At 46.6% G+C, this 19,899-nt stretch overlaps 1 protein-coding gene across 2 annotated transcripts in view; it reads right to left on the reverse strand.

Annotated features, from left to right (window-relative positions):
• GATAD2B (GATA zinc finger domain containing 2B) overlaps nt 1–19,462 on the reverse strand; it is a 76,450-nt gene extending 56,988 nt beyond the window's left edge. The window contains exon 1 of one of the 2 annotated variants that reach the window (XM_060757988.2): nt 19,296–19,462. The gene's annotated coding sequence lies outside the window, so the exon portion shown is untranslated. Of the gene's footprint in view, nt 1–18,978; nt 19,002–19,295 lie in introns of those variants that run through there. The other variant, XM_067472312.1, reaches the window with a different exon arrangement.
• Between the last annotated feature and the right edge of the window lie 437 nt (nt 19,463–19,899).

Consider the following 19,899-nt stretch of genomic DNA (forward strand, 5'->3'; position numbering starts at 1 on the left):
GAGCTGTTCAGCAGTGGAACTCTCTGCCCTGGAGTGTGGTGGAGGCTCCTTCTACGGAGGTTTTGAAACAGAAGCTGGACGGCCATCTGTCGGGGGTGCTTTGAACGCGATTGCCCTGCTTCTTGGCAGAAAGGGGTTGGACTGGAAGGCCAACCAGGTCTCTTCCAACTATGATTTTGTGACTTTTCTATACTCCAAAAACCAACCAAACAAACAAAAACAAAACCACAAAACAACAACAATCGAAACAGAGACTGGACGGCCATCTATCGGGGGTGTTTGAATGTGATTGCCCTACTTCTTGGCAGGAAGGGGTTGGACTGGATGGCCGACCAGGTCTCTTCCAACTATGATTTTGTGACTTTTCTGCACACCAAAAAAACAAACAAACAAAGAAAAACAAAACAACAAAACAACAACAATCGAAACAGAGACTGGACGGCCATCTATCGGGGGTGTTTGAATGTGATTGCCCTACTTCTTGGCAGAAAGGGGTTGGACTGGATGGCCGACCAGGTCTCTTCCAACTATGATTTTGTGACTTTTCTGCACACCAAAAAAACAAACAAACAAAGAAAAACAAAACAACAAAACAACAACAATCGAAACAGAGACTGGACGGCCATCTATCGGGGGTGTTTGAATGTGATTGCCCTACTTCTTGGCAGAAAGGGGTTGGACTGGATGGCCGACCAGGTCTCTTCCAACTATGATTTTGTGACTTTTCTGCACTTCAAAAAAACAAACAAACAAACAAACAAAAACAAAACAACAAAACAACAAACAAAAAACAACAACGAACGGTCCTGAAGAGACTATTCTATCAAAAATGGCAAACCAGACCCCAAGAAACAAAGATGCCATAGGTTTTTAAATGCTGTATGTTATTGTTATTGTTTATTACTTGTTGTGAATTTTTGAGTTTTTATTTTAACTGTTTCGTATTGATTATTTGTTATCGCCTTTGTTTATTGATGTGCTGTGGGCTGGGCCTCACGTAAGCCGCACGGAGTCCCTTGGGGAGATGGTAGCGGGGTACAAATAAAGATGATGATGATGATGATGATGATTATATGTTGGGCATGCTTTGATTGTGCTTTCCTGCATGGCAGAAGAAGGTCCCTCCCAACTCCATGATTCATCAGTAAGAATAATAACAACTTCCTAACTGTGAGAGCTGTTCAGCAGTGGAACTCTCTGCCCCGGAGTGTGGTGGAGGCTCCTTCTACGGAGGCTTCGAAACAGAGGCTGGACGGCCATCTGTCGGGGCTGCTTTGAACGCGATTGCCCTGCTTCTTGGCAGAAAGGGGTTGGGCTAGATGGCCCTTGAGGTCTCTTTCAACTATAATTTTGTGACTTTTCTGTACTCCAAAAAACAAACAAACAAAAACAACAGCAAACAAACAAACAAAAAACAACAACAAACGGTCCTTAAGAGGCTATTCTACCAAAAATGGCAAACCAGACCCCAAGAAACAAAGATGCCATCGGTTTTTAAATGCTGTATGTTATGGTTATTGTTTATTAATTGTGGCTTGTAGGTGTTAGGCAACGTTGTCATCAGCATACTGGAGTTCTATAACATGTTTTGGCTTTCAGTCTGCTGAGGTTATTGACTGATGACTGCTGGTTTTCTCGATGTTATTGACTGATGACTGCTGGTTTTCTCGATGTTCAATGACAGGCTGAGCTTCTCGTATGCTTCTGTGAAGGTATTTACAGTGGCTTGTAGGTGTTAGACAGCGTTGTCATCCGCATACTGGAGTTCTATAACAGATGTTTTGGCTTTCAGTCTGCTGAGGTTATTGACTGATGACTGCTGGTTTTCTCGATGTTATTGACTGATGACTGCTGGTTTTCTCGATGTTCAATGACAGGCTGAGCTTCTCGTATGCTTCTGTGAAGGTATTTAGAGTGGCTTGTAGGTGTTAGACAGCGTTGTCATCCGCATACTGGAGTTCTATAACAGATGTTTTGGCTTTCAGTCTGCTGAGGTTAAATAGTTTGCCATCTGTCCGATAGATGATTATACCAACTAAAGTTTGTTTTGGAAAGAGGTGATGGGTTGAAATGTGAGGTTTTTAAATGCTATATGTTATGGTTATTGTTTATTAATTGTTGTGTATTTTTGAGTTTTTATTTTAACTGTTTTGTATTGATTATTTGTTATTGCCTTTGTTTATTGATATGTTGTGGGCTCGGCCTCACGTACGCCGCACCGAGTCCCTTGGGGAGATGGTAGCGGGGTACAAATAAAGTATTATTATTATTATTATTATTATTATAATTATTATTCTAACCCAGGTGAGTGAAGAATCGGGATCCGACGTCCTGGAATGTGAAGCATTCCGGAGCTCTTTGCAATCTCTTGCCCATCTCCATGCGCAGAGTCCCCCATGCTGTTCCTTGATTGTCCAGAATGGTTGAGAAAACCGGAACAATACGCTATTGAAACAACAAGGCCATAAGTATTATAGGCTGTCAAGTACCCCCCCCCCCCGCCAACCCTCCCCCCCCCCGCCCTTTCCCTATTCTCTGCTTGATAATTGGAGACTCCGGCGAGTTAAGGAATGATTCACGGAGGGGAAGAGATGTGCCATCGATTCGGCCTCGGCTGCAAAAGGGATCATTTCCATGCAACCATTTTGAATGCCAGCCTCCGGCAGACGGCTTTTCCTCTTTCCAAGGAAGAAGGGAGGGAAAAAATAAATAAATAATAAAATGGAGAGAGAGCGCTCGCTGTCTTTCTCGGAATGAGTTGGCACGCAGGAAACAAACCAGAACTTTCCCGTGGAAAGGAAAAAAAGAAAGAAATGCAAGGCGTGGGAGCCATCTTTACCTGAACTGATCATTCAGACGCGATGCCCATCACTTAATTATGGCCTTTTATGTCATTTCATACTCACATTTCAACACACCACCTCTTTCCAAAACAAACTTTAGTTGGTATAATCATCTATTGGAGAGATGGCAAGCTATTTAACTTCAGCAGACTGAAAGCCAAAACATGTGTTATAGAACTCCAATATGCGGATGACAACGTTGTCTGTGCACATTCAGAAGAAGACCTACAAGCCACTCTTAAGCACCTTCACTCGGCCTGTCATTGAACATCGAGAAAACCAAAGTGCCCTTCCAAGAGTCAGCAGACTGAAAGCCAGAACATCTGTTATAGAACTCCAATATGCGGATGACAACGAGAGGCTCGGCCTGTCATTGAACATCGAGAAAACCAAAGTGCTCTTCCAGCAGTCATCAGCCAATAACCTCAGCAGACTGAAAGCCAAAACATCTGTTATAGAATCTGTTATATACATCATTGAACATCGAGAAAACCAAAGACCCCTTCCAAGAGTCAAAACTGAAAGCCAAAACATCTGTTATAGAACTCCAATATGCTGATGACAACGTTGTCTGTGCACATTCAGAAAACGACCTACAAGCTACTCTAAACACTTTCACAGAAGCATACGAGAACATCGAGAAAACCAAAGTGCTCTTTCAGCAGTCATCAGCCAATAACCTCAGCAAAACATCTGTTATAAAACTCCAATATGCTGATGACAACGTTGTCTGTGCGCATTCAGAAGAAGACCTACAAGCCACTCTAAACACCTTTGCAGAAGCATACGAGAGGCTCGGCCTGTCATTGAACATCGAGAAAACCAAAGTGCTCTTCCAGCAGTCATCAGCCAATAACCTCAGCAGACTGAAAGCCAAAACATCTGTTATAGAATCTGTTATATACATCATTGAACATCGAGAAAACCAAAGACCCCTTCCAAGAGTCAAAACTGAAAGCCAAAACATCTGTTATAGAACTCCAATATGCGGATGACAACATTGTCTGTGTGCATACAGAAGAAGATCTACAAGCCACTCTAAACACCTTCGCAGAAGCATACGAGAAGCTCGGCCTGTCATTGAACATCGAGAAAACCAAAGTGCTCTTCCAGCAGTCATCAGCCAATAACCTCAGCAGACTGAAAGCCAAAACATGTTATAGAACTCGAATATGCTGATGACAACGTCCTCTGTGCGCATTCAGAAGAAGACCTACAAGCCACTCTAAGCACCTTCGCAGAAGCATACGAGAGGCTCGGCCTGTCATTGAACATTGAGAAAACGAAAGTGCTCTTCCAGCAGTCATCAGCCAATCAATAACCTCAGAAGACTGAAAGCCAAAACATGTTATAGAACTCCAATATGCTGATGACAATGTTGTCTGTGCGCATTCAGAAGAAGATCTACAAGCCACACTAAACACCTTCGCAGAAGCATACGAGAGACTCGGCCTGTCATTGAACATAGAGAAAACCAAAGTGATCTTCCAGCAGTCACCAGTCAATCCTTCTCCAATGCCAGAATTACAGCTTAATAATAATAATCATCATCATCATCATCATCATCATCTATAAAAATAAAAATGTAATGTTTGTTTGTGGGGTTAACAGAACTCAAAAATCACTGGACGAATTGACACCAAATTTGGACACAAGGTACCTCTCAGGCCAATGTATGTCCTCCACTAAAAAAAAAAAAGATTTTGTCATTTGGGAGTTGTAGTTGCTGGGATTTATAGTTCAGCTACAATCAAAGAGCATTCTGAACCCCACCAACGATGGAATTGAACCAAACTTGGCACACAGAACTCCCATGACCAACAGAAAATACTGGAAGGGTTTGGTGGGCATGGACCTTGAGTTTTGGAGTTGTAGTTCACGTACATCAAGAGAGAGCACTGTGGACACAAGCAATGATAGATCTAGACCAAACTTGGCACAAATCCTCAATATGCCCAAATGTCAACACTGTTGGAGTTTGGGGAAAATAGACTTTGATGTTTGGGAGTTTTAGTTGCTGGGATTTATAGTTCACCTACAATCACAGAGTATTCTGAATCCTACCAACGATAGAATTGGGCCAAACTTGGGCCACAGCAATGCGTGGCAGGGGACGGCTAGTAATAATAATAAACTTTATTTATACCCACCACCATCTACCCAGTTGAGACTCTTGGCGGCTTACATGGGGCCAAGCCCGGACAACATAATTACAGCAGAATAATACCAAAAACATAAACAACAAACAACATCAAAATTGCATAAGAAAGAGAAAAAAACACCTTAATGCTGTAACATTAGAGAATGTTGACCATTTCCGCTCCCTTGGCAGCCACCTCTCCACACAAGTCAACATTGGCACTGAAATACAACACCGCCTGAGCTCTGCAAGTGCAGCTTTTTTCCAAATGAAGCAAAGAGTTTTGAGGACCTGAACATCTGTAGGGAGACCAAGGTGCTCGTTTATAAAGCTATTGTCCTCCCAACCCTGCTATACGCCTGCGAAATGTGGACTGTCTACAGATGTCAACATTGACACTGAAATACAACACCGCCTGAGCTCTGCGAGTGCAGCCTTTTTCCCAATGAAGCAGAGAGTGTTTGAGGACCGGGACATCCGTAGGGAGACCAAGGTGTTTGTTTATAAAGCTATTGTCCTTCCAACCCTGCTATATGCCTGTGAAACGTGGACAGTCTACAGATGTCAACACTGACACTGAACTACAACACCACCTGAGCTCTGCGAGTGCAGCTTTTTCCAAATGAAGGAGAAAGCGTTTGAGGACCGGGACATCCATAGGGATACCAAGGTGCTTGTTTCTAAAGCTATTGACCTCCCAACCCTGCTATATGCCTGCGAGACGTGGACTGTCTACAGATGTCACATGCAACTCCTGGAACGATTCCATCAGCGCTGCCTCCGGAAAATCCTGCAAATCTCTTGGGAAGAGAAGCGGAGGAATGTCAGTGTGCTGGAAGAAGCAAAGACCAGCAGTATCGAAGCGATGGTCCTCCACCATCATCTCTGCTGGACCAGCCAAATTGTCTGGATGCCCGACTACCGTCTCCCAAAGCAGTTGCTCTACTCCGAACTCAAGAACAGAAAATAGAGTCAGTTCTTGTGGGTTTTTTCGGGCTAGAGTGTTGGTGGGCAGGAAAAGGGATTGAAAGATGAGCTCAAAGCCAACCTTAAAAACTGTGGTATAGACACCAAGAGAGAACTGGGAAGCCCTGGCCTTTGAGCTGGAGGTCAGCTGTGACCAGCAGTGTTGTAGAACTTGAAGAAGCATGAATGGAGAGTGAAAGAGAGAAATGTGCCAAGAGGAAGGCGCATCAAGTTAACCCTGACTGGGACCACCTTCCACCTGGACACTCCGGGAGAAGATTCAGATCAAGAATAGGGCTCCACAGTCACCTATGGACCCACCACCAGACTGCCACGAAAACGTTGTAGGCCGAAACCTCATAATAGGAGGTTAAAGGAGATACGGGGAGCAGAAAAGGGATGGGAATTGAGGTGGGAAAGGGGTGCAGTTGGCAGAAGGGCTGGGTTCACCTGCCCGGTTTGGCTCCGCTGCCAAGGTAGTAATTTCCTAACCACACCTTTGGGCGCCCGGCAGGCGAAGAGGAGCAAAACAACCCCGGCGAGAAGCTCCCTCGAACCTGAAAAGCACATCCTGCTAGAGATCATCCCAAAATGAGTCACTGTCCCAGACTCCGTCCTGTCCAATCAGAGGTATCTGGGACACTGACAACGCAAGTCCTTCATCCGGTCTCAGCTACTGATTGAGGTTCCGGGTTTGAGCCTGCCACTTTTGGACTCTTGCTTGCTGAGGTGTTCCTTTGAGGATCTACAGAGATACAGTTTGAGTATCCCTTATCCAAAATGCTTGGGACCAGAATTGGTTTAGATTCCCGAGTTTGGAATAGTGATATAATAATAATAATGCCAAGACTCTGGCACAAGCCAGTCAAGGTGGTCCCAGTGGTGATTGGCACACTGGGTGCAGTGCCTCAAGACCTTGGCCTGCACTTAAACACAATCGGCGCTGACAAAATTACTATCTGTCAGCTGTCAGCATAGGGATTTTGTTTGCTGTGTACTTATCTTGTTGTGTTTCAAATAACAACAACAACAACTCTGGTACAAGCCAGTCAAGGTGGTCCAGTGGTGATCGGCACACTGGGTGCAGTGCCTCAAGACCTTGGCATGCACTTAAACACAATCGGCACTGACAAAATTACTATCTGTCAGCTGTCAGCATAGGGATTTTGTTTGCTGTGTACTTATCTTGTTGTGTTTCAAATAATAACAACTCTGGCACAAGCTAGTCAAGGGGGTCCCAGTGGTGATTGGCACACTGGGTTCAGTGCCTCAAGACCTTGGCCTGCACTTAAACACAATCGGCACTGCAAAATTACTATCTGTCAGCTGTCAGCATAAGGATTGTTTGCTGTGTACTTATCTTGTTGTGTTTCAAATAACAACAACAAGAAGAAGAACTCTGGCACAAGCCAGTCAAGTGGTGATTGGCACATTGGGTGGTGGTGATCGGCACATTGGGTGCAGTGCCTCAAGACCTTGGCCTGCACTTAAATACAATCAGCGCTGGCAAAATTACTATCTGTCAGCTGTCAACATAGGGATTTGGTTTGCTGTATACTTATCTTGTTGTGTTTCATATAACAACAACAACAATTCTGGCACAAGCTAGTCAAGGGGGTTCCCAGTGGTGATCAGTACACTGGGTGCAGTGCCTAAACACCTTGGCCTGCACTTAAAAGCAATCGGCACTGACAACATTACCATCTGCCAGCTGCAAAAGGCCACCCTACTAGGATCTGCATGCATTATTCGCCAATATATCACACAGTCCTAGACACTTGGGAAGTGTCCAACGTGTGATCCAATACAACAATCAGCATAGGGGTCATCTGGCCAGCATGACTGCATGGAGTGGCCGTTACCTTCCCGCAGAAGCAGTACCTATTTATTTACTCACATTTGCATGTTTTCGAACTACAGAAGCTGGGGCTAACAGTGGGAGCTCACCCTGTTCCTTGGCTTCGAACCGCCAACCTCTCGGTCTGCAAGTTCGGAAACTCAGTAGTTTAACCTGCTGCACCACCAGCATCAATTAACATAAGACAACACTTACATGAAATAAGAAAAAAACCCCAACTCGATTAAATAAAAAACTCAATAAAAACGCAGCAATAGCTACTAATTAAAATGGGCAGTACATATATAAGTGAATCGTGGAGATGGGACCGAAGTCTGAACACGAAATCCATGTATGTTTCATTCAAATACAGCCTGGAGGTAACTTTATGCACAATATTTTAACTATTTTTGCTCACGGAATAAAGTTTGCGTTCAACATAACCACCCGAAAGCAAAGGTGGGTTTTGGAGTATTTTGGAATTCCTGATAGCAGACATCAATGGGATATTAATGAATTGGTGCCGTGTTTGGCCACCTTAATATATGGAACCAAGGGAGAGGGACGAAACTGCAACCGGCTCCTAAACTCACAAACAGGAAGACATAGTACGTTGCCCGGGGAAGCTTTCTTCCTCATCTTTTCCTGCCTCTTACAGGAAGCCAGGCCGCAAGGGACTTCCTTCTGCTCAAGACAAAAGGTGGTCTCTGACTCAAGGCAAGGTGGAGATTGTCCTCTCCAACTGGGTCTTGGGGCCGGATTCTTCCTTTAGAGGTGGAAAGCGGGTTGAGAAAGAGCAGGGAGGAATGGCCCACCATCGCTGAAATGCTCCTCCACTTCAAACAATATAAATACCAAGCATGGACTGGACAGCTGTGGCCCTGGTTACCAAACAGACACCCAAATGAGATGGGCAACTGTCTCGTTGGCATCTGATCCCTGCCAATCATGTTTCTTGGGCCCCCACGATGAATTGGAAGAGGGAGGGCCAAACTTCCTCCAACTTGGAGGCTTCAAGATAGTCGTAAATGTCGTAAATAAATCTATATAAATAAAAATGTAGTGTTCGTTTGTGGGATCAACATAACTCAAAAACCACTGGATGAATTGACACCAAATTTGGACAAAAGACACCAACTAAAGCAATCTGTGTCCAACATAACTCAAAAACCACTGGACGAATTGACACCAAATTTGAACACAAGACACCAACTTCACTCAAAAGAAATTCCTCCCAAAAAACGATAAGACCTTTAAATGCATTGTCGAAGGCTTTCATGGCTGGAATCACTAGGTTCTTGTGGGTTTTTTCGGGCTCTATGGCCATGTTCTAGAGGCATTTCTCCTGACGTTTCGCCTGCATCTATGGCAAGCATCCTCAGAGGTAGTGAGGTCTGTTGGAATTAGGACAATGGGTTTAGATATATCTGTGGAATGGCTGGGGTGGGGCAAAGAGCTCTTCTCTGTTGGAGCTAGGTGTGAATGTTTCAACTGACCACCTTAATTAGCATTTGAAGGCCTGGCTGAGCCTGGGGGAATCTTTTGTTGAGAGGTGTTAAGATGTGCCTGGTTGTTTCCTCTCTGCTGAGGAAAGACCATGAAAATGAACAAAATCTGGCTACCAGTATTAAAAAACTCTAAAATTACAACAGCAAAACAGCAGAGAGGAAACAACCAGGCACATCTTAACACCTCTCAACAAAAGATTTTCCCAGGCTCAGCCAGGCCTTCAAATGCTAATGAAGGTGATCAGTTGAAACATTCACACCTAGCTCCAGCAGAGAAGAGCTCTTTGCCCCACCCCAGCCATTCCACAGATATATATATAAATCCATTGGGCTGTCTTCAAGGGCAACCCCACCTAGCGAGCATTGCAATAGTCCAGCTTGGATGTAACAAGGCGTGGACCATCCTGGCCAAGTCAGGCTTCACGAGGTATGGTCGCAGCTGGCGCATCTCAAGTTTGAGTTGAGGTGCACCGCTGACACCTGAGTATCAAGAGACAGCGTTGAGTCCAGAAGGACTCCCAAACTACGGACCTGCGCCTTCAGGGGGAGTGTGTAACCCCGTCGGGCACAGGTTGCCACCCAATACCCCGGTCGGCCCCACGACTGACCAGGAGGACCTCTGTCTTGTCTGGATTAAGCTTCAACCTGTTAGCCCTCATCCAGTCCATCACAGCTGTCAGACGCTGGTTCAAGGTCTGGGAGGCTTCCTTGGAATTCGGTGGGAATGAGTAGTAGAGTTGGGTGTCATCTGCGTAGAGATGGCACCCAACTCCAAAACTCTGGATAACCTCACCCAGTGGTTTCATGTAGATATTGAAAAGCATGGAAGATAGAATGGAACTTTGTGGGACTCCACAGGTCAAAGGCCATGGGTCCGAGAAGGTATCCCCCAGCTTCACCAAATGGGAGCGACCCCCCAGGAAGGAGCGGAGCCACCACAGAGCAATGCCCCCAAGACCCATTCTGGAGAGCCGCCCCAGAAGGATACCATGGTCGACAATGAACTGGAAGAGGGAGGCCAACCTTCCCCCAACTTGGAGACTTCAAGATATAAATGTCACACATGTCATAAATAAATAAATAAATACATTCAATAACTACATTGATCAGTCGTCATACTAAAATCAATTGTACATCATCTTCCATCCATATCTCAGGGTGTTGGCTCACTCAAATGCCTGTCTCCATAACCACATCTTCACCTGTTTCCTGAATGTCAGGATAGAAGGGGCAGTTCTGATCTCCAGTGGGAGAGAGTTCCAGCGTCGAGGGGCCACCACCGAGAAGGCCCTGTCCCTCGTCCCCACCAGGTGCGTGCTCCAGACGATCTTAATAATCTTGATGGTTCATAGGGGAGAATACGTTCGGAGAGGTAAACAGGGGGAGAGAGTTCCAGAGTCGAGGGGCCACCACCGAGAAGGCCCTGTCCCTCGTCCCCACCAGGCGCGCTTGCGTGGCCGGTGGGACTGAGAGCAGGGCCTCTTCAGACGATCTTAATAATCTTGATGGTTCATAGGGGAGAATATGTTCAGAGAGGTAAACAGGGGGAGAGAGTTCCAGAGTCGAGGGGCCACCACCAAGAAGGCCCTATCCCTCGTCCCCACCAGACGCGCTTGCGAGGCCGATGGGACCGAGAGAAGGGCCTCTCCAGACGATCTTAATAATCTTGATGGTTCATAGGGGAGAATACGTTCGGAGAGGTAAACAGGGCCGGAGTCATTTAGGGCTTTATAGGTTAACACCAGCACTTTTGCAACTTTTCTTGGTTTTTCTAGTTTGTACAGATAACTAATTTGTACAAACTAGTCTTCTTCCTATGGGATCCATTTGGACCAGGCAAAGGTATGTCTTAAATAAATAAATAAATATTGTAATCTAGTTTTGAAACTTTTCTTGGTTTTTCTAGTTTGTACAGATAACTACTTTGTACAAAACTGCTCTTCTTCCTATCGGATCCGTTTGGGTCAGGCAAAGGGAGTGGCGAACCCAAAACTCCCCACTGGAGGACCTACCTCTGCGTTTAGTATGGCCACCGGGGTTTTTATACAGATCCATACATGTGCATATGTAAGTATATACATATATATTTATATATACACACACACCTTGTTTTGTGGGCTAGGGTGGGGCTTAGACGTTCCGGGGAAAAACACATGCCAAAATATCACCAAACATTCCCAAAATAAAACACTTTTTGTCTGTGTTGTGTGTCTACCTTTTTTCCAAAATCCATCCTTTGTCAAGGCAAGTCTTTTTTTTTATTATTTTTGAGGGGGGGGGGGATTGTTTCGCCACATCCTCGGCACACCCAGAAAGCCAAATCTCCCCAAATTATGTCTCCAAAACCATCGCAACTGTGCTTCTCCCTTGCAAAAATAACAATATTTTTGCAATATTTTTGCACCCCATGAATTCAGATAAAATTCAGCCAAATCTCCCCAAATCTTCCGACTCTTGTCTCCAAAACCATCGCAACTATGCAAAATAACAATAAAGCAACCCCCCTGCGCCCCACGGTTTCAGATAGAGCCCCTCCCTATGCTCTACCCAATTAATACATTAAAATAAATCCCTTTTGCCTGCTGGGGATAGCAAAGCAGACGGCGATGACAGTCAGGTGGAGAGGATCAATAAGCCAGCCTTTGCGTGACGCCTTTCTCTATCCCTCCCTCTCTGCCTCCCTCCTTCCTTCCTTCCTTCCCTCCTTCCCTCCCTCCGCCCCCACGTCAATGATTCCACCATCTCCGGTCACAGCCTCCGAAGCATTAACCCTCCACTCTGGCAGAGGAACAAGAAAGCTGCACACTTCCAAATAAAATGTCCTCTCCGAGGGGAGGGGACAAGAAGTCTTGCGCGCCACAGCACTTCGGCGGCCGGCATGTGCCTTGCCTCGAGCCACTTTCCCCAGGATAGATCTATGGGGGGGGGGGGGGGAGGATACCCCCTACTCTTTGGGGTCTAGTTAATCCTTTGCTCCTATATTTTTAATTTTACGATCGGCCTCGCCTTCCCACCCACGCGAGGAAAGGCGGCATCACCGATGCCGAAAGGATGGGTGGGTGGAGAAAGCACAATCGTGGGAGCCAGCGCTAATGAAGGTGTGTGTGTGTGTGTTTGGGGGCATCCCACCCCCCAAACACACACACATTTTTACACCCATTTAGGGTGGCAAAAGACCCACAGAGGCCAAGTTTTGGAGGGAAGCCCAAGTTTTGGAGGAAAGCTCTGCCAACTCATCCATGTGCCCTCGGAAAGAGCAATTGCCACCGTGTTTTCAAGGATTCACTGCCCAGGAAACAGGGTCCTTTCTGTCTTACCCTGCCCCACAGGTGAAGGAGGGCAACAGTCATGCAGACACAACTTCTTCAGATATGATAGTCTTCAAAAACACACCTCCAGGAAGGTGGTCAGCCTGTCAATGGCCTTTCTGCTCCCTTGTTTGCACCCCATTCCCCTCTCGCCTTCCATTCAATCTTCAGACACCACTAAACTTTCCCGGTTTGCTCTGGCCTACTGAAGTACCGACCGAAGCAGTACCAAAGTACCGACCAAAGCCGTACCGAAGTACCCACCGAAGCCGTACCAAAGTACCCACCGAAGAAGTATCGAAGTACTGACCGAAGAAGTATCGAAGTACAGACGGAAGCAGTACCGAAGTACCCACCGAAGCAGTACCGAAGTATTGACCGAAGTACCAACCGAAGTACCCACCGAAGCCGTACCAAAGTACCCACCGAAGAAGTATCGAAGTACTGACAGAAGAAGTATCGAAGTACAGACGAAAGCAGTACCGAAGTACCCACCGAAGCAGTACTGAAGTATTGACCAAAGTACCAACCGAAGTAACCACCGAAGCAGTACCAAAGTACTCACTGAAGCCGTACCGAAGTATCAACCGAAGCAATGCCGAAGTACCGACCGAAGCAGTACCGAAGTACCGACCAAAGCAGTACCGAAGTACCAACCGAAGCAGTACCGAAGCACCAACCGAAGCAGTACCAAAGTACCGACCGAAGCAGGACCAAAACAGTACCGAAATACCGACCAAAGCAATACCTAAGTGCTGACCGAAGAAGTACCACCCGAAGCAGTATCGACTGAAGCAGTACCGAAGTACCGACTGAAGCAATTCCAAAGTACTGACGGAAACAGTACCGAAGTACCACCCGAAGCAGTATCGACTGAAGCAGTACCGAAGTACCGACTGAAGCAGTTCCAAAGTACTGACGGAAACAGTACCAAAGCACCAACCGAAGCACTACCTAAGTACCGACCGAAGAAGTACCAACCAAAGCAGTACCAACTGAAGCAGTACCGAAGTACCGACTGAAGCAGTTCCAAAGTACTGACGGAAACAGTACCGAAGTACCAACCGAAGCAGTACCTAACTACCGACCGAAGCAGTACCGATGTACTGACCGAAGCAGTACCGAAGTACTGACCAAAGCACCACTGCAAGCTAGGCCGTGCTGTCCCACCCCATGGCTTGGGGCCTGATGCTCATCCCTTCATTTCTCTTTGGTCGCCCAGCAACAGAGTTAGCTTCCATGGTCGCCTGCCATCGTTTGGCAGGCGACAGCCTCGGGGACTGTGCGTGATGCCAAGCCTAGTCTTCTCACCCCCCACCCCCATACACAGCCGCGCAGACACACACTCACAGCTACACCACAATCGAAACACTCCTTAAAGGAAAGCAGATGAATTGGTGGTCCTCCAAGCAGCAATTCCTAGCCACCAGTTAAGATATCTATGAACAAGAGATGACAAAATCCACATAATAGACAGTTTCTGCAAGATCCCTCTTTTGTGTGTGTGTGAGACAGGAGAGACTTGAGAAACTACAAGTCGCTTCTACTGTGAGATACTTGGCTGTCTGCAAGGATGTTGCCCAGGGGACGCCCGGGTGTTTTTGATGTTTGGCCATCCTTGTTGGAGGCTTCTCTCACATGTCCCCGCATGGGGAGCTGGAGCTGACAGAGGGAGCTCATCCGCACTCTCCCCAGATTTGAACCTCTGACCTGTCGGTCTTCAGTCCTGCCTAATATTGGCATTCTTAAAATGCCAATATTCAAATTTTTGCAAATTTCACCATGTAACTGTTATCAGTTCCATAGCTGACGCAACAGAATGGCACCCAATCCATATGTGCAAATAACACCTCAAAGTTCAACATTATTCATATATGAGGGTTGAATGAAAAGTAATGCCTCCACCTCCGTAACTCCTCTACAGATGGCAGTATTGGCACGCAGCAGGTACTGGCTTGTTCAGTAGACTCTCTTCTACAGTTCCAATTGGGCGGGAAGCCTTAGCATTGAACAGTTGCATTGTTAAAGTGAAAAGTAACGCCTCCGCCTTCGTAACTCAACAGATGGCAGTATTGGTATGTGGCAGGTACTGGCTTGTTCGGTAGACTCTCCTCTACAGTTCCAATTGGCGGGAAGCCTGAGCATTGAATGGTTGTGTTGTTAACATGCAAAGTATGGAAGCCTGCGCATACTTAAGCAACGTGCAGTCATTGAATTCTTGACAGCAGAAGGTGTCACCCCAAGGGAGAGTCATCAGAGAGTGCAGGGTGTTTGTGGTGATTGTGTTGATGTGAGTACTGTGCATCACTGGGCGAATAAGTTTAAAGTTGTTGAGGTGACACTTTCTGCTGTCAAGAATTCAATGACTGCATGTTGTTTAAGTCGCATTGACCAACCGTCTGCGCAGGGTTCCATACTTTGCACTTTAACAACACAACCGTTCAATGCTAAGGCTTCCCGCCAAAATGGAACTGTAGAGGAGAGTCTCCTGAACAAGCCAGTACCTGCTGCATACAGTACTGCCATTTGTTGAGGAGTTACGAAGGTGGAGGCCTTACTTTGTCTGCTAAGGCTTCCGTCCAAAATGGAACTGTAGAGGAGAGTCTACTAAAAAAGCCAGTACCTGCTGCATACAGTACTGCCATCTGTTGAGAAGTTACGAAGGTGGAGGCATTGTCTGCTAAGGCTTCCGGCCAAAATGGAACTGTAAAGGAGAGTGTACTGAACAAGCCAGTACCTACCGCATACTAGTACTGCTATGTGTTGAGGAGTTACGAAGGTGGAGGCATTACTTTGTCTGCTAAGGCTTCCGTCCAAAATGGAACTGTAGAGGAGAGTCTACTGAACAAGCTAGTACCTGCTGCATACCAGTATTGCCATGTGTTGAGGAGTTACGAAGGTGGAGGCATTACTTTGTCTGCTAAGGCTTCCGGCCAACATGGAACTGTAGAGGAGAGTCTACTGAACAAGCCAGTACCCAAATTCCACACTATACACAACATATTTGCAAGTCTGTAGCATACATTTTTTTTCGGTTCCATCATTAGCCAACAAACGTTCAAGAAGAATGGCACCCAAAGCAATATGTAGCAAAGACACCCCAAAATTTAACATTACCCATAATATATCTGCAAATGTGTACCATAAAAAGAACTATCAATTCCACCATTCGCCAGCAAAAAATACCAAATAATATGTGCAAAAGAACCCCAAAATATTGCACCTCTCAGACCCAAAACAAAGGCACCCCGATATTGCTTCTCACCTAAACATTGCACCCTCATATGAAAGATAACCCTTTTGCCTCCATTCGCACCCCAAAATATGGAAGGGGAACCCCTTCCTTTCTCCCCCCTCATCCCTAAAATAATGCATCTCATATGAATGATTGACAGCTTCCTTTCTCCCTCTCAACTCCCAAATACTGCACCCCAATATTAGAGAAGGCCTCTTGCACCCTAAAATTCAAAAAGGCCCTTTGCTTCTTCTTATTCTCCCTGTCACTCCCCAAATAATACATTTATTCTTGCTCAACCACAGAAAACTGCACACTCAAGATGAAAAGGAACCCCAAAATACTGCACCCCAAAATTTTAAAAAGGCACTTTGCTGCTGCTGTTTCTTCCCTCACCCCAAATAATACTGACTATGAAGGAGATTCTTTTCTCTCTCTCAACCCTAGAACATTGCACCCCCAAGAGGAAAGAGAACCCCAATATCCTGTCACACCCCCAAAACAATGCAAAAACTATGAGAAGTAACTCTTTCCCTCCTCTCCCTCACCCCTAAAATAATGCTCCTCCTATGAGTGAATTACACCTTCCTATCTCTTTCTCAACTCTCAAATGCTGCACCCTAATATTTGAGCACCCCAAAATATTGCACCCTGAAATTCAAAAAGGCAATTTGCTCCTTCTTCTCTCTCACTCTCCAAATAATATGACTTCTGCTTCAAACACAGATCATTGCACCCCAAAGAGGAAAGGGAACCCCAATGTGATCTCTCACTCACCCCCAAAACAATGCACCTCAATATGAGAAAAAACTATCTGCTTGCACTTAGAGCAGGCCTCTTGCTTTTGCTTCTTCTTCTCTCTCACCCCCAAATAATACCTTTCTTCTATCCCAAATCCTGAACATTGCACCCCAAAAAGGGAAGGGAACCCCAATATCCTCTCTCACACCAAAAACAATGCACCTCAATATGGAAAAGAACCCTTTGCTTCCACTCTCTCCCCCAAAACAAGGCACCCCGATATTGCTCCTCTCACCAAAGCATTGCACCCCAATATGAAAGAGAACCCCCTTTGCTTCCATTCTGAACCCCAATATATTAATGGGAAGCCTCTTCCTTCCTCTCCCTCATCCCTAAAATAACAATCCTCATAGGAATGAATGACACCTTTGGGAGTTGAGAGAGAAACTGACAAATACTGCACCCCAATATTAGAGCACCCCAAAATATTGGACCCTAAATTTTAAAAAGGCCCATTACCTCTTCTCTTTCACTCCCCCAAATAATACCTGTTTTCTGTTTCAACCACAGGAAAGGGAACCCCAATATCCTTTCTAACACAACATAACACCCCTCAATATGATTGACTTCTCTTTCTCTCTGAACCCCAAAAACAGCTCCACAACAGGAAAGGGGACCCCAAAAATAATGCACCCCAAAATACAGCTCCACAATAGGAAAGAGGACCCCATAAATAAGGAACCCCAAAATACAGCTCCACAATAGGAAAGGGGACTCCAAAAATAAGGCACCTCAAAATACAGCTCCACAATAGGAAAGGGGACCCCAAAAATAAGGCACCCCATGGTACAGTTCCACAATAGGAAAGCCCCCCACCAAAATAAGGCATCCCTCCACAATAGGAAAGGGGATCCCAAATTACAGATCCACAATAGGAAAGGTGACCCCAAAAATAAGGCTCTCCAACATACAGCTCCACAATAGGAAAGGGGACCCCAAAAATAAGGTACCCCAAAATACAGTTCCACAATAGGAAAGGGATCCCAAAAACAAGGCACCCAAAAATTTAACTCCACAATAGGAAAGGCCCCCCAAAAAATAAGGCACTCCAACATACAGCTCCACAATAGGAAAAAGGACCCCAAAAATAAGGTACCCCAAAATACAGCTCCACAATAGAAAAGGGGACCCCAAAATAAGGCACCCCAAAACACAAGTCCACAATAGGGAAGGGGACCCCAAAAATAAAGGCATCCCAAAATACAGCTCCACAATAGGAAAGCCCCCCCAAAAAATAAGGCACCCCTCCACAATAGGAAAGGGGACCCCAACAATAAGGCTCCCTGAAAATACAGCTCTGCAATAGGAAAGGCCCCCCAAAAAATAAGGCAATCAAACATACAGCTCCACAATAGGAAAAAGGACCCCAAAAATAAGGTACCCCAAAAAACAGCTCCACAATAGGAAAGGGGACCCCAAAAACAAGGCACCCCAAAATACAGCTGCACAATAGGAAAACAGACCCCAAAAATAAGGTACCCCAAACTACAGCTTCACAATAGGAAAGGGGACCCCAAAAACAAGGCACCCCAAAATACAGCTGCACAATAAGAAAGGGGACCCCAAAAATAGGGTACCCCAAAATACAGCTCCACAACAGGAAAGAGGGCCCCAAAAATAAGGCACCCCTCCACAATAGGAAAGAGGACCCCAATATACAGCTCCACAATAGGAAAGGGCACCCCAAAAATAAGGCACCCCAAAATACAACTCCACAATAGGAAAGGAGACCCCAAAAATAAGGCACCCCTCCACAATAGGAAAGAGGACCCCAATATACAACTCCACAATAGGAAAGGGCACCCCAAAAAATAAGGCCCTCCAACATACAGCTCCACAATAGGAAAGCCCACCCCCCAAAATAAGGCACCCCTCCACAATAGGACCCCAAGATACAGATCCACAATAGGAAAGGGGACCCCCAAAATAAGGCACCCCAAAATAGAGCTTCAAAATAGGAAAGGGGACCCCAAAATAAGGCACCCCCAAAAACAACTCCAAAATAGGAAAGGGGACCCCCCAAAAAGGACCCCAATATTTTGTTCCACAATAGGAAAGCCCCCCCCCCAAATAAGGCACCCCTCCACAACAGGAAAGGGGACCCCAAAAATAAGGCACCCCAACACCCCAATATTAAGGGGGAGGCCTTGCTTCTCGTTCACCCCCAAAATGTGGCTTTCTCTGCCTCCTCTCCCCAAATTTTCGCCGTTGAAACCCACATTTCGACCTCCAAACATCCCCCAAATTTCTAGAACTTCCATATTTCCCCCTTAAAAGAGCCCCCCAAAAATCAATTGATATCCTGGCCTATTTTTTCCCTCCACGAGGAAGGCCACTCACCTCCTTGGATGCAACGACACCCCCAATTCCGCTCAACCCCACCCCTTTCCATTCAGGAGTAAGCCCCCCCCTGATTGGACGCCGGGCCGTCAATCATGCTGCCAAGCCCGCCCCTTGATGAACCCCATAACTCTCATTGGACGCCGGGCTGTCAATCAAGCAGTCAAGCCCGCCTCTTGATGAACCCCATCACTCTCATTGGACGCCGGGCTGTCAATCATGTTGTCAAGCCCGCCCTTTGGTGAACCCCACTCCTCCCATTGGACGCCGGGATGTCAATCATTGAGAGAGGCCCGCCCCCCGCGCCCCTCGCTTACCTGAGGGGTCTCGGGATGGGGAAAAAGGCCGGCGGAGGTTCCGAACGAGCGGGAAAGGTTTCGGAGCGGGAACGGAGGCGGGAGACCGGCGGCAGACGCGGCGCCACGGAGAACCACCCGTAGCCGCCGCCGGAGCCGGCACCCACCACAAACAATGCTTCTGATTGGGCCGCCAGCCCCGCCGGGCACGCCCCGCCTCCTGACGGCTTCCTACGACGCCCATTGGACGTCCTTTCAGAGCGACGGGCCAGCCTTCCAATCAGGATGCGAAATCGCGAAATCGTCCCTCCCCTTATCGCCTATTGGTCGAACGCATTCTTGATTGGCGTCACGTTCGGCCAACCCGCGCCGGCGGAGACGCTAAATCGCAAATGCTCCCTCCCCTTATCGCGTATTGGTCGAACGCATTCTTGATTGGCGTCACTTTTAACCAACCCGCGGCGGCGGAGACGCGAAATGGCAAATGCTCCCTCCCCTTACCGCGTATTGGTCGAACGCTTTCTTGATTGGCGTCACGTTGGACCAACCAGCGGCGTTGGAGTTCCCCGCTGGGTTCCTTTCTCATAAGCTCTCTCTTAATAAGCGCAAAGGGTCCCTCCCCTTA

The sequence above is a fragment of the Anolis sagrei genome, chromosome 12, assembly GCF_037176765.1.
Source record: "Anolis sagrei isolate rAnoSag1 chromosome 12, rAnoSag1.mat, whole genome shotgun sequence".
Taxonomy (NCBI): domain Eukaryota; kingdom Metazoa; phylum Chordata; class Lepidosauria; order Squamata; family Dactyloidae; genus Anolis; species Anolis sagrei.